Source organism: Octopus sinensis, linkage group LG18, assembly GCF_006345805.1.
Source record: "Octopus sinensis linkage group LG18, ASM634580v1, whole genome shotgun sequence".
In the NCBI taxonomy this organism is placed as follows: Eukaryota; Metazoa; Mollusca; class Cephalopoda; order Octopoda; family Octopodidae; genus Octopus; species Octopus sinensis.
In genome coordinates, this window is record NC_043014.1 from 23055548 (window position 1) to 23071928 (window position 16381).

Below are 16381 nucleotides of genomic sequence, written 5' to 3' on the forward strand. Positions count from 1 at the left end.
CGTTCACCGTGAATTGTGTACAGTTATCAGAGACTATGATATCCGTGACACTATACCTAGCAAAAGTTCTTGCAGAAATTCCACTGTCACCGTGGGTGTCGGTTTTCTACATTTACACATTTCTGGTCATTTTGAAAAACTATCTACCACTATTAGATAATATGATCAGTTTAACGGTCCTGTGAAGTCTTTGTAGTCTGAACCATGGAATATCAGTTTTGAGCCAAGGCTGAAATTTTATAGATGGTGATTTCACTGCCAGAGCACAACCCCTGCAGGATTTTACCAATTTCTCAATATCTAGATCCATTTTTGGCCAGTAAACACATAACTCCTCATAAGCAACTTCATCCTAGAAATTCCAGCATATCCAGTGTGGAATTCCTTTAATATTCAACCTTGTAGTGAGGTAGGCATTACGACCCTCTGTGCATACATAAGCGCATTATCATATATCAAATACAAGTTCGAAACTGTGTTACATCCAGCCATGCATATATGTTTATTTGTTTCTTCTGATCTCACTATTTTTTTTTCATTTTTATGATAAACTCATCCGTCGCTGCCTTAATTTTCATTTCCTCCAATGTCATGCACAACATTGCACAATATATTTTTTATTTCCTTTTTGGCTTTTAATATACTGTCACTCTATCTTCTAGTGGTTCACTGAATTTTGGTATTAACCTCGACAAACCATCTGCATGTCCCAATTTTTTTGATGGCAAATACTCCATTTTGAAGTAATTCAGTAGGATCATTCCCCAGCACAGCAATCTGTTGGCTACATGTGTGGGGATACCCGTTTTTGATCCAGAGATCAACAATAACGGGCAGTGGTCTGTCTGCAGACTGAACCTTCTTCCATGTATAAATTTATGAAATTTTTTTACTGCAAATATGATGGTTAATGCCTCTTTTTCTATGAATGTGTTTATGAGTGTGTTGTGAAGGTTTAGCTGCAGCGAAATCTGAACCGGCAAGCATAATGTCCATAGTTTGTTGGAAAATGCCAGGTGCTACCTTTATACCAAAGGGGTGTCAATTAAATTTATACAACCTTTTATGAGTATTTATTGTCAATAATTTTGAACATTCCTCACTAACTTTTACCTGCAAATATGTTTCAGATAGGCCCAACTTTGAAAAAAATTTTCCTCCATTCAACTTTGTGAACATTTCCTCCGGGCTTGGTAGTGGATAATTATATGGCATCAAACATTCGTTTAATCTCATTGAAAAATCAGCTCATACTCGGATTTTTTTTTTTTTCTTCTTGACATAAACTGTTGGGGACACCCATTTTATGTAACCAATTTTTTCAATAAAGCCAAGCTTTCCAAGTCTATCCAATTCATCATTGACTTGTTTCAACGCTGTGAAAGGTACCATTCCTTTTGGTTTAAATACCGGTATAGTGTTTTCTTTCACTTGAAACTTCGCCTCTGCTTTGGTGCAAAGACCCAATTCCTCAGAAAAAACTTCAGGTAAAATTTAAAAAAATTCTTTTTTTAGATCCGCCGATACCTTATTTGTACTGGCGGAAGAACCATTCACATTTTTACAAAAATATATTGATGGGGAGGTCCCTTTAAGTTAAATAGTTCCATCCAGTCTGTTCCAAATAAATTTGTCATATTTTTCAACATAAAAACTTTGGCTCTCAATGTTTATCCACGAAATGAAGCATCACTAATCATTTCACCCATAAAATGCAATTTTTTTCCTGACTCAACTCATGCAACTTTCGAAGTTTCCTTTAATCTAGGTTTCCCTAATTTTCTCCATGTACCTGTATTAATTATTGTGATATCACTGCCCATATCTAATTGTAATTTGATATTCACATTATCCATTGTTGGGAACCTGTGGAAGAGGTAGACCCAGGAAAACCTGGGACGAGGTGGTGAAGCACGACCTTCGAACTTTAGGTCTCACTAAGGAAATGTCTAGAGACCGAGACCTACGGAAGTATGCTGTGCGTGAGAAGACCCGGCAAGACTAGTCAGGCCATAACCCGTGGCCCCTACCTTGGACGTAGTCAGTCCTCCTGTGCATACCTTCCTTCTTGTGACACTTATGAAGACCTGTTGAGGCAAGTGAAAATCAAATCAAAACAAATCAAAATAGATGAACATCAGTGGAATTGTATTCTTTGTGGTACCAGTGCCGGTGGCACACAAGAAAACCACCCAAACGTGGCCGTAGCCAGTACCGCATCGACTGGCCTCCGTGCTGTGGGCACAACAAACACCATCCGATCGTGGCCGTTCGCCAGCCTCATCTGGCACCTGTGTCGGTGGCACATAAAGTCACCATCCGAAGACCCGGCGACGTAGTCAGTCCACCTGTGCATACCTTCCCTCTTATGACACTTGTGAAGACCTGTTGAGGCAAGTGTGTGACACTTGTGAAGACCTGTTGAGGCAGAGGCAAGTGTGTGACACTTTGTGAAGACCTGTTGAGGCAGAGGCAAGTGTGTGACACTTGTGGAGACCTGTTGAGGCAAGTGTGTGACACGTGTGACACTTGTGAAGACCTGTTGAGGCAAGTGAAAATCAAAATCAAACCAAATCAAAATAGATGAACATCAATGGAATTTGTATCTTTGTGGTTCCAGTACCGGTGGCACACAAGAAAACCATCCGCACGTGGCCGTAGCCAGTACCGCATCGACTGGCCTCCGTGCTGTGGGCACAACAAACACCATCTGATCGTGGCCGTTCACCAGCCTCATCTGGCACCTGTGTCGGTGGCACATAAAAACACCATCCGAAGACCCGGCGACGTAGTCAGTCCACCTGTGCATACCTTCCCTCTTATGACACTTGTGAAGACCTGTTGAGGCAAGTGTGTGACACTTGTGAAGACCTGTTGAGGCAGAGGCAAGTGTGTGACACTTTGTGAAGACCTGTTGAGGCAGAGGCAAGTGTGTGTGACACTTGTGGAGACCTGTTGAGGCAAGTGTGTGACACGTGTGACACTTGTGAAGACCTGTTGAGGCAAGTGAAAATCAAAATCAAACCAAATCAAAATAGATGAACATCAATGGAATTTGTATCTTTGTGGTTCCAGTACCGGTGGCACACAAGAAAACCATCCGCACGTGGCCGTAGCCAGTACCGCATCGACTGGCCTCCGTGCTGTGGGCACAACAAACACCATCTGATCGTGGCCGTTCACCAGCCTCATCTGGCACCTGTGTCGGTGGCACATAAAAACACCATCCGAAGACCCGGCGACGTAGTCAGTCCACCTGTGCATACCTTCCCTCTTATGACACTTGTGAAGACCTGTTGAGGCAAGTGTGTGACACTTGTGAAGACCTGTTGAGGCAGAGGCAAGTGTGTGACACTTTGTGAAGACCTGTTGAGGCAGAGGCAAGTGTGTGACACTTGTGGAGACCTGTTGAGGCAAGTGTGTGACACGTGTGACACTTGTGAAGACCTGTTGAGGCAAGTGAAAATCAAAATCAAACCAAATCAAAATAGATGAACATCAATGGAATTTGTATCTTTGTGGTTCCAGTACCGGTGGCACACAAGAAAACCATCTGCACGTGGCCGTAGCCAGTACCGCATCGACTGGCCTCCGTGCTGTGGGCACAACAAACACCATCTGATCGTGGCCGTTCACCAGCCTCATCTGGCACCTGTGTCGGTGGCACATAAAAACACCATCCGAAGACCCGGCGACGTAGTCAGTCCACCTGTGCATACCTTCCCTCTTATGACACTTGTGAAGACCGACCTGTTGAGGCAGAGGCAAGTGTGTGACACTTTGTGAAGACCTGTTGAGGCAGAGGCAAGTGTGTGACACTTGTGGAGACCTGTTGAGGCAAGTGTGTGACACGTGTGACACTTGTGAAGACCTGTTGAGGCAAGTGAAAATCAAAATCAAACCAAATCAAAATAGATGAACATCAATGGAATTTGTATCTTTGTGGTTCCAGTACTGGTGGCACACAAGAAAACCATCCGAACGTGCCGGCCGTAGCCACCGCATCGACTGGCCTCCGTGCTGTGGGCACAACAAACACCATCTGATCGTGGTCGTTCGCCAGCCTCATCTGGCACCTGTGTCGGTGGCACATAAAAACACCATCCGAAGACCCGGCGACGTAGTCAGTCCACCTGTGCATACCTTCCTTCTTATGACACTTGTGAAGACCTGTTGAGGCAAGTGTGTGACACTTGTGTAGACCTGTTGAGGCAAGTGAAAATCAAAAATCAAAATAAAATAAAATCAAATCAAACCAAATCAAAATAGATGAACATCAATGGAATTTGTATCTTTGTGGTACCAGTACTGGTGGCAACACAAGAAAACCATCCGAACGTGGCCTAGCAGTACCGCCTCATCGACTGGCCTCTGTGATGTGGGCACATAACAAACACCATCCGATCGTGGCCGTTCGCCAGCCTCATCTGGCACCTGTGTCGGTGGCACATAAAAACACCAACCGAAGACCCGGCAAGACTAGTCAGGCCATAACCCGGGGCCCCTACCTGGGACGTAGTCAGTCCACCTGTGCATACCTTCCTTCCTTCTTGTGACACTTGTGAAGACCTGTGAAGACCTGTTGAGGGAAGTGAAAATCAAATCAAATCAAATCAAAACAAATCAAAATAGATGAACATCAATGGAATTTGTATCTTGTGGTACCAGTGCCGGTGGCACACAAGAAAAAAACCATCCGAACGTGGCCGTAGCCAGTACCGCATCGACTGGCCTCCGTGCTGTGGGCACGTAACAAACACCATCCGATCGTGGCCGTTCGCCAGCCTCATCTGGCACCTGTGTCGGTGGCACATAAAAACACCATCCGAAGACCCGGCAAGACTAGTCAGGCCATAACCCGTGGCCCCTACCTGGGATGTAGTCAGTCCACCTGTGCATACCTTCCTTCTTGTGACACTTGTGAAGACCTGTTGAGGCAAGTGAAAATCAAAACAAATCAAAATAGATGAACATCAATGGAATTTGTATCTTTGTGGTACCAGTGCTGGTGGCACACAAGAAAATCATCCGAACGTGGCCGTAGCCAGTACCGCATAGACTGGCCTCCGTGCTTTGGGGACGTAACAAACACCATCCGATCATGGCCGTCCGCCAGCCTCATCTGGCACCTGTGTCGGTGGCACATAAAAACACCATCCGAGCGTGGCCGTCTGCCAGCCTCGTCTGGCACCTGTGTCGGTGACACATAAAAACACCATCCGAGCGTGGCCGTTCGCCAGCCTCGTCTGGCACCTGTGTCGGTGGCACATAAAATCACCCACTACACTCTCGGAGTGGTTGGCATTAGGAAGGGCATCCAGCTGTAGAAACACTGCCAGATCTGACTGGCCTGGTGCAGCCTTCGGGCTCCCCAGACCCCAGTTGAACCGTCCAACCCATGCTAGCATGGAAAACGGACGCTAAATGATGATGATGATGATGATGATGGACACAAATTTTCTTTTCTGAGCTTCGCTTAGAATTTTTTTAACAATACGTTCTTTCTAGAATTTTTTCTTTTTTTGCTTGACCCTTTTTTTTTTGTTTCACTATACAATGTGAACTTTTATGTCCGATTTCCCACACTCAAAACATTTATGAATTTTGAAAGGACAATTACTTCTAAAATGTAAGCCTCCACACTCATAGCATGGAATTGGTCTTGACATTTGTTTTTCCTTTTTCTTATCGGTTTCAGGTCGACATGCATGTATCTGAGAGCAATCTTTTTCTTCAGTTTTATCCGCGTCATGTCTTAAATTTATAATCCTCTGGCATTCTTCAGCCTCTGCCTGTAGACTTAATTTTTGGTCTTGTTCTAATTTTGTTAATATATGGGAACATATATCAGCATCTTTTCTTGCAATTAACCCTTGAACAAATCTGGGGTTAATTCATTTAATTTGAATTCTTTACATTCTCTGTTAATGTAGCACCAGCATGAGTGCTTTCTATGTGGCTTCCTATGTACAGTTTACATGGCACTGTAATGAGTGTTTTATATGGGGAACTAGCTTGAGTGCTTTTTATATTATACCAGCACCGGCTGTAAAGGACTTTCCTGCATGCATGGATGACCATAGTTTTCCTTAGCTTAACAAGCCATAAATCTCAGTCTCTTGTCATCTACTTAGTGAAGCCCAATATCTGGCAATCCTCTCTCATCACCTTGTCTCATGTCTTCCTGGAACAACTCTTTCCACAAGTTCCTTCCCCAATTAGAGATAGGCACTTCTTTATGCAGCCGTCCTCATCCAAATGCATCACAAGACTATACCAGTGCAGTTTTCTCTCTTGCATGCAATATCATATAATTTCATCTAAAATAAACTTTTTCAAAAATCTTTAATTCTCCTATTAAAGGACAAAATGGAACAATTCTTTATCTGATTTCACTCACTGGATTGTGACCATGCTAGGATACTACCTTCAAGAGTTTTAGTTAATCATACCATCCCATTACTTATTTCAATCTAACACTTATTTATCAAGTGGCTAAGTTACTACATTTTTGACACAACAGTTTTTACACCAGTCAATTGTAAAATAGACACAGACAAACAAAAGCATACATGACAGGCTTCAGCACAGATATCATCAACCAAATTCCACTAATAAAATATTTATCAAGCCAAAACTAATTATAAGACACTCACCTAAGGTGCTATGCAGTGGGATCAAACCTGGAATAATGAGTAAACTTTCTAATCCCACAGCTATCCTTGCACCTATAATGATCAAGTTTCTTTACTAGTTGTTCTATGATGCAAGTTCAAGCGACTAATATCACTGACTTATTTAAGGCAGTGAGCTGGCAGAATCATTAACACACTGGGAAAAAACCTTAGTGGCATTTTGTCTGTCTCTATGTTCTGAGTTCAAATTCTGCCGAGATCAACTCTGCGTTTCATCCTTGTGGAGTTGATAAAAAAAAATACCAGTTGAGTACTGGGGTTGATGTAATCAACTTAGACTTAGACTGGTAGTCCACAACATAGACTGGTAGTTAGTGACTTCAGGATCAGGGCTAAATGGATGCTCAGAAGACGACCAGCAAGGAGAAGAAGGGTCTGGAGACTTAAAGATCCTGCAAATGGACAGAGATTTAGAGACATATTACTCAAAGTCTTTGATAAAATAGAAGGGGATATAGCTTCACATGGTATACAAGACAACTGGAGGTTCCTACGGGACAACCTGCTAAGGGCCACCGATCAGATCTGTGGATGGTGCAAAGTCCCCTCAAGACCCAAAATAATGTGGTGGTGGAACAATGTCGTTGACAAGGCCATTAGACAAAAGAAACAAGTTTGTAAGGACTGGAAGAACGGTGGTAGCAGGGAAGTATATCAGGCTGCCAGAAGGGAAGCTAGGAGGCAGGTTTATTTAGCCAGAGGGGAAGCAGATAAGAAAAAATTTGCCAATGTTCTGTGCCGTGAGGACCAAAGACTTGAGGTATTTTGTGTTGCAAGACAGTGTGTGAGAGAGAATCGTGATGTGGTAGGAGAGAAATGTGTTCGCATGGATGACGGTTCACTTGCACTAAATGAGGATGCAAAGAGAGAGGTTTGGAGATGCCATTATGAAAGGTTGCTGAATAAAGAAAATGAATGGGAGAAAGAGAGTCTGCCGAATGTCGACCCAACAGAGGGACCAGCTATCCGAGTTGACAGTACCTTGGTAGATAAGGCAATTAGAAGTATGAAGACAGGGAAAGCTCCAGGCCCATCAGGAATTACTGCAGAGATGCTCAAAATATCTGGCAGTGTTGGCTATAGCCTAGTCACCCGTATAGTTAACCAGGTGATGCATGAAGGAGTCATACCCAATGACAGGTGTAGTAGTATAATAGTCAACTGCTACAAAGGTAAAGGTGATGCTTTAGATACAAATAATTACAGAGGTATCAAGCTGTTGGATCAGATAATGAAAGTTACGGAGAGGGTCATAGCCCAACTGATTAGGAAGAGAGTCAGCTTGGATGAGAAGCATAGGTAGAAACTCTATAAGATGTACCCAGTGTAAGCTATGGACACATAAGAGGTGCAGTAATATCAAAGGAAGGCTAACTGGGAAGATAGTTTTTGTATGTGGCAGATGGTCGGGAGCAATAAACACCGAAATTGCGCAAAGACCAACTTCCACCACATTCCAGGGAGAAAAACTAGAGTGTAAGTACCTTGAGAGAAAAGTTGGACCTAAGAAGCATTAGATGTGGTGTGCAAGAGAGACGACTGTGCTGGTATGGTCATGTGGTGAGAATGGATGAGGATAGCTGTGTGAAAAAGTTCCACACCCTAGCGGTTGAGGGAACCTGTGGAAGAGGTGGACCCAGGAAAACCTGGGATGAAGTGGTGAAGCACGACCTTTGAACATTAGGCCTCACCAAGGAAATGACTAGCAACCAAGACTTTTGGAAATATGGTGTGCTTGAGAAGACCCGGCAAGCCAAATGAGATCATAACCCATGGCCTATGCCAGGAGCAAAACCAGCCCGCTTATGCGTACCTTTTCCTTCTTTGGTCTCTAAACTCTGCTTGCGAAGACCTGTTGAGGCAAGTGAAATCAAAATCAAAATCAATGACTGGCATCCGTGCTAGCGTGGTGCAAAGAGCACCATACGAGTGTGATTGTTTGACAGAGCAGCTAACCAGCTTCCGTGCCAGTGGCACATAAAAGGGCACCATTCGAGTGTGATCGTTACCAGCGTTGCCTTACTGGCACTTGTGCTCATGCTAGTAGGGTGCCAAGAGCACCATCCGAGCGTGATCGTTGCCAGAGCGGATAACTGGCTTCTGTGCTCGTGGCACGTCGAAGGGCACCATTCGAGCGTGATTGTTACCAACGTCGCCTTACTGGCACCTGTGCCGGTGGCATGTGTAAAAAGATTTGAGCGAGGTCATTGCCAGTACCGCCTGACTGGCTCCCGTGCCAGCGGCACGTAAAAAGTACCCACTACACTCTTGGAGTGGTTGGCGTTAGGAAGGGCATCCAACTGTAGAAACTCTGCCAGATCAAGATTGGAGCCTGGTGCAGCCATCTGGTTTGTCAGCCCTCAGTCAAAATCGTCCAACCCATGCTAGCATGGAAAGCGGACGTTAAATGATGATGATGATGATGATGAACTTACCCCTTCCCACAAATTGCTGGCCTTGTTCCAAAATTGGAAATTAATATTATTGACATATTTATTATATTAATTCAAGGCTCGGAAGGTAACTGATAGGGATTCCAGGAATGAATGTTACACCAGATTCTTCATTTTTTTTTTTTTTTACTTATTTACATGTACAAATATGAATGAAAGTGTGGGTAGTTGAATTTCCAGTTTGATATGAATATGATAAACATTTTCCCTGATATTCTCAAAAAGTTCTCTTTGCTTTCTAACAATTGTTCTCTTGCATCCTTTTTCTTTTTACCTTACCTCCTCGCTCTCCCTTTTAGATTTTTTTCTTACTGTTTGATAGATTTATGAGGGGCTCAAAAAGAAGGCAGGGTTGAAAGTAAAACAAGGATCTGTGTTTCTGCCTTCACTGATTTGGGATTTCGAAGGTGTTTCATCTTTCATAACAATAAAACGGTTTAACTAAAATCTCACTTTCTTGGATTCTAAGAAAGTCTTTTTCTTGGGATTCAGCTTCAAATTTTCTCTTCTCTCAGCTCCTTCCCGATTTTGCTGTCCCTTTTTGCTTTTTTTTAATTCATATTGTCAGCACCCCTAACCTCTTTCTCGTAGTAGTGAATCTGTGAGAGACAGGCTGGGAAAACCTGAAACTACGACCAACCAAACTAACTTATCAATTTTTACTTCCCCTTTTCTTCTTACTCTTTCTCTATCTCACTATTTTTTTCTTTTAATGATTAAGCCTCCCTCTCTCTCCACTCACACGCATACAGGCATATATATCATTTACATTCATTCACTCACGCACTAATTCATTTGCTTTCTCTCTCTCTCCCTCACTATAATATTCACATAAAACTATCAGTTATGTATATATATATTTCTTAATTTTTGACTTTCCTTTCGAAAATTTCTTCATTTCTCTTTCTTGTTTTCTTCCATAACTTTCGGGGGTGGGGGTTATTTTTGTTGTTTTATATATTTTATTTTGTTTTAATAATTTCTAATCCCATCCTCTCCTTATATTTCATCTGATTTCTTGTTTTCGCTTTCTTTGAGTCTTATTTGTAAATTTCTTGACTTCCTTCCTCTCGCTCCCCCTTTCCTCTCTATTAGTTTTCTCCCTGTTTGTCTGCGCGTCAGTCTGTCTGTCTGCCGGACTGGCTGGCTGTCTGCCTCGCCTCTCGGCCCGGGGTCGGCCCCTCCCTCCTCATTCTATCTCACGCCAGGGTATCAGTGAGGTATTTTTATTTTGACAAGGGAGAGAAAAGATCCAGGAGTGATACCTGATACTGAACTGCTGTTTTCCACACAGAAGAGAAGTAGAAGAGAAGGAAAAAAAGAATGAATGATAAAGAGGAAGAGAGGGTGAGAAAAGGAATCATAAAGAAAGGACGATGGGGATATTAAGATGGAGAAAGTTATATGAAAGAAAAAGCGAAAATGTAAGAGAGAGCGAGAATGCTAAGAGAACAAACGAAAGAAAGATAGAAGGAATATGGAAAAGAAAGAGAGAGAGAGGTTGAGAAAAAGTATGTGAAAACTGAGAAACTTAGATGAGAAGTTTAAGAAGACAGAAAGAAAGTGCAAGGGTGTAAGAAAATAGAGTAGAAAGAACGCGAGACAGGGAGAAGCTGAAGGGAAGGGAACAAAGTTAAATAAAAAAAATAAGGAGGGAGTTAAAGAGCGTATGAGAGAGTGTAAGAAAAGGAAAAAGTAGAGAGAGAGAAACAGTGTGGGCGATGGTAGGGTGAGGTAATGAAGAGAAGGGTATGGGTGGGAGAAGTAGTAATAGCATCGTAGTGAGAGGGGAAGATGTGATGCCTTGAGGGTAAGAAGCTAGCTGTACTGCCCTCCCCCCAGCTAACTAGCAGCACCTCACTTATTTACTTACATATAAAGGGCGGAGGAGGCAGAGATGTGACGAAGAAAGACGGAGGAGTAAAAGTAGTCAGAAAGAAGGCAAGAAAGCCAAAGTTCTTGGGGTTGTTGTTACCGTTGCTTCAACTTGCTGTTCTTGTTAAAGCTGTTACAGTTGCCGCTACTAACATTGTTGTTGTTACTGTTTACTGCTGCTGCTGTTTTTTTTCCCTCTCACATCTCCCTCATGTATTCCTCCGAGTTTGAGCTGAAGTTTTCTTTGCCTTTCTTTTCGCTTTAATTTTTACCCTTTCACTTAGTTCTTATTACCTTTTTACGAAGCCTCTCCTAACTATTGAACTTACTTCATTTCTTCTTGCCTTTCTCAATCAGGCATCCTTACCACTTACTGTTGCTACAAGTATGTTATTGTTATCATCATCATCATCATATTTAGTATTGTTATTACTACCATTATTTCCATGCTGATATTTTGGAGGAAGATTTAAAAAAAACAGAAAGAAAACAACAGGAGAGAAGAAAGAAAATACAAAACAGAACACGTGTAACAAGTGCGAATATTTTTTCATTTTTAAAATTCAACCTTTAATATTTTTTCGTATACTAATCTTGCTCTCAGACTTCTCTTGCTTTTCAATTCTTTACAAACATACGCACCCACTCACATATACAGAATTCAATACCTACCTCTTAGGATTTTCTTCTATTTCCACTTCGGTAAAGTTTAAACGTTGCCTATTTTCCATCCAGTAGTCACTCTTCTCAGTTCCATATACTAATATTATTATATATGTCTATACCTATATACACTTTAGATATTTGGTAGTAAGTTTGGGGTTTTTGACAATGATCCGAAAGGAATCAACAATATTTATAAAGAAGCCAAAGCGCCATGCATTAACAATATACAACTTTCAAACAATTTCTATTTAATGCAAACTGTTCAACAATCAGAGAAGCTGCTTGAATGTACATACAAATATAACCACAAACACACTTAAATCATTCATCAAATCGTTCTAAAAAACAAACAAACAATAAAAACGAAACTATAAACAACAAACAAAAACGACCATGCCTTATCATACTTTCTCATTTCAATATATTCATGGGATTTCTACATAAACACTTATTGGACATACATTAACAAAGCATGGTAAGTAAAATTTTGTTATATTAATCCGTTCTTTTAACTAATTGTTATTGCATGTATGTAAATGTATATATGTATGTGGACACATGTTACCCGCTTTATGTATATATAAGATAGTCATGGAACAGTTTTGTTATTGCTAAATGTTCTGTATTTTAGTTCAATATATCAATATATATATATATTTGCATGAACGAGCGATCGATCTATTATCAGTTAGTCCTCTACTAGGTCTTCATAGTTTGGCATCACATCTTAAAAAAATATCCCTTTCTTTTGCCAAGTATTATCACGTGTGGCGAGAAACTAGAGTGGAGTGATTGTAAACATTTAGTCCCGCCGGTCCGGTCACTTCACTTTTTAACATATCTCAATTGGGTCACAGTCCCTAAAGGGTTGATGCCCCTAATTAGACACCCGGCATAACATAACTAAAGGTCTCTAGAAGCGCACGTACGCATGCATGTATGTATGTAGATGTGTGTGTTATGATATGAATGTTCATTGAAAGTTCTAAAAAAGTTCTTTGTTGATTTATTATTAAACCAAGGAATGTGTCGTCATGCTTGGGAAACATTCAACAAGATTGCTTCAGTTTGATGTAAATAATTATTCTCTAATAGAAATTACATTGGTGCTTGTAGTACTCTTTTAAATGTGGGGATGATGCTCGGGAAATGAGAAGTAGGTAACTTCTTATGACAAACCCTTATAATTATATAAACTACTCTTTTTTTCTTCGATTCTTAACATGAAGCAAACATTTTTGAGATACTTATACATATTCTTGTATATACCCAAATATATTATTATCACAGCATAGAGAAAATGCTGTTTTCATCCTATTTGTTTTGCCTCCGTGTATTTAATCTAGTATCTTTCTTTCTTTTTACTGGCTTCTATTAAACCTTGAAAAGTTATCATGTTAATTATCTCAAACTAAGAAAATTGCAAATGTAAACTTAACTGCCAAATAAGAATCGATGCAAGATTTTCTTAATTCTCCCAAACCATTTCCTTTGTAGGCAACCAAAAGTGTAGTGGTGCTGACCTGCCCTAATTTTTTTCTCCAAAAGAGGAACTGGGACCCCACTATCGACATGAAATAATAACAATAGTAAATAAGTGAATTGTTGAAGTAATGTTTTCTTTATAGTTTCTAGTTATTTATAAAATAGCCTCCAAAAAAACTTCTTCGAACGGAAATTTTCTCAAAATCTCTGTAAATCTTTTGTTCAAACTTTAAATATATATAAAGCAACATGCTTTTCCCCTTTCGTATTGAAAGCTAACCTCCCGAAAAGAAATAAATTTAATCAGAAATGACATTTTCAAGGTTTATTTTATTTAATCTCTTCCATCACTGGAGGATATCACTGTCTAGACGTCACTCTTCAAAACCTAGTTTGTCTCTTTTTATATCTATCTTACTGAAAACAGTTATTTTGGCTGTCTCTTATCTATTTTCTTATCAGTCTGTTGATTTCTTATCAAAATAAAGTGGTCTTTATTGATCAACCGATCGATGTCCCAATCTGTCATCCGTCATATTTACCTCTTAGTGTCAACAAACTAAATACCTGTAAGATATTAGGATCAAATAAAGTTCACTCATACATTCTCAATACAAAACCAATTCTTACATAAATTATGACATATTAATAACATGCCTCCTTAATAATTTCTTTTTAATTTCTTGTATAGTCTGAAAAATCCCAAGTAACAAAAGTGAAAGAGAAAACTTGTTTATATTATACTCATTTAGCTAATTTATTTACAAGTTTAAATGAAATTTTTAGATATTCTTGTATTCAATCATTGGTCTTCATTTTCCTCTTAAGAGAAACACGAGTATCACAACTTCTCCCTTCGTCTTCATTATAAGTAGTTATTGCTTATGTAAAAATAATGATGATAAGAAAAAGGAAAAAATATCCACAAAATATCTTCAATTTGATAATGGTCACGTCCGAAGCTTACTCAAATTCCGTAACATGGGACTCAGTATTTCATTTCATTTAAGAAAGAGTTGAAGTCTTTTCATGGGGTAAAGTAAAATGAGTGGGGGAAAAAAATGATTTCTAATAGGGTAGGTCGAAATCAGGTTGTGAACAAAAAGTTAGGAAAAAAGAAAGTAACTTTGTTATCTGAACATTTTAAAAGGAAAGAATAATTTAAATTCATAACATAGAAAGGACGAAAATAAACACTGGATCAAATATTAGTTTATTAACCCTACAGCATTTACTTCTCTGCGTTTTGAGTTCCTGTGTCGTCGGTGTCATTAGTAATCTTTCTTAAAACTTTATATTTGATTTACTTGTATTTATATTTACTTATTCATTCATTTATTTTTGTATGAAATAGCTAGATTAAGTGGAACAAAAGTATTCAGTCGGTGTCAAAAGACTAAGGACCATTTACATTACTCTCTTGAAACGGAAAGGACACATTGGACAATTTATTACTTGATAATTTGAAAAGACAAAATAGTCATTACTTTAAAACTTTTGATCTTAAGTCTACTCAGTCAAGCCCACTCGGAATTAAAACAGTAAAAATATTCGAGCATATTTAATGTTGCATCGGTCAATATAAAGATCTTGTTAACACCCAGCAGGCTGGTTTATTATTATTATTATTTTTTGTTCACGGGTGAAGATCTTTATATTTTGTCTTTTATTTATATTATATTAAAATTTCTTTTGACTCCTTGTCAGTTTTTCTTGGTAAGCTGGGATATTTCTTGGAAGGCTGTAAATTCAAATCGCTCACTGCAACATGAGTTGGTCTTGGGTTTAACTTTCAAGAAATCAGAAACATTTGCGTAACTTGCATCCTCGTGTTATTTTCGGTCCTTCTGTCGTCGACAGTACTTTTGTCAACGGGTTGCATACGTATGAACTGTCAACATTGTAGAGTAAATGCAACGTGTTCATATCGACAAGCAAGCATATTTTACGCGGTGATGGCAAAATCTGTCGATTGAATACTGGACAAAATGTGCCTTACGGTTTTTATATATATCCTTTTTTTCCAATGTTGGACTACAGAAAGAGCAACTAAATCATTCTCATTTGGCAGCCTACGTTTTTGAAAAGGAAAAAAAGAATCTCACAGCGAATAAAATAGTCCAGGTTACTTTATCGGCGGGGGAAAACGATATGTCACGGATGAATTGCCAGATCTATAGGTCTCCACGATTAGAGTTCAACAATTAGTTTGATTACTATGTTTGCGATTGCACCCCCCCCCCTTCCGCGACAATAAAATACCAGAATAAGGTGAAAGATGTAAGTGATGAAGTTAACTTTAACAGCTAACTTGACAAATTTACAGTTCTGTGATTCTGCAGTGTTAGGATCATCTCAATATATTCTGAGCGCAGATATGGGAGAGGTCGATTTTACTTTTCATTTCTTTTCAACATTTAAGTAAACTTTTGTGCGCTACGTTTCAGTCAGTTCACTATGTATATGTGTGTGTATATGTATAATGCATGTATATGTCTATGCATGTATGCCTATATATATATATATTATTATATATATATATATATATATATATATATATATTGGTAAAAACGGTAAGATAACAAAAGAAAGAAACAGACCTCAGTATTATGTAAATAGAGGAATTTATCTGTAAATAATATGTTACCATTATTCAATAGCCAAATTGGTAACATTATTAATTTACAGATATATATATATATATATATGTATATATATATATATATATATATAGACTTTATGTTGACTGATGATAGAGTATGGACGGATTTTTGAAGTCCAATGGTACCCTACACACATATTTGATTGTGGAGATTTACAAACATACTTTCTCAGTGAAACTCAATATACCTACCATTATAGATAATACCAAATGTACATTTTCGGATTTTTCATAATGTGATGTAAGTCTTTGGTATAGCAATTGCATGTGGCTGAAGAGAGCTTTAAACCATCTGTTATGTCGATTATAGATTGATGTAAGAATAGGTTGTTGTATAAAGCTTGAAACACGTGTACCGCGACATCCTTTGAGTTCTGTTTTTTATTTCATTTGATGCATATAACCTCTCACCTCTGCTACTAGTTGGCATATACAGGTGCTTACACTTATGTATTCACCCTGAATTTATTGTACCTATATGTATGTATATATATATATGTATGTATATATATATATGTATGTATATATATATATATATATATATA

At 39.2% G+C, this 16381-nt stretch overlaps 1 protein-coding gene across 2 annotated transcripts in view; it reads left to right on the plus strand.

Annotated features, from left to right (window-relative positions):
- Nucleotides 1-10932: 10932 nt before the first annotated feature.
- Nucleotides 10933-16381, plus strand: part of LOC115221730 (cell adhesion molecule-related/down-regulated by oncogenes) — a 400560-nt gene continuing 395111 nt past the window's right edge. The window contains exon 1 of one of the 2 annotated variants that reach the window (XM_036510777.1): nt 10933-12164. The gene's annotated coding sequence lies outside the window, so the exon portion shown is untranslated. The remainder of the gene's footprint in view (nt 12165-16381) is intronic. The other variant, XM_029791942.2, reaches the window with a different exon arrangement.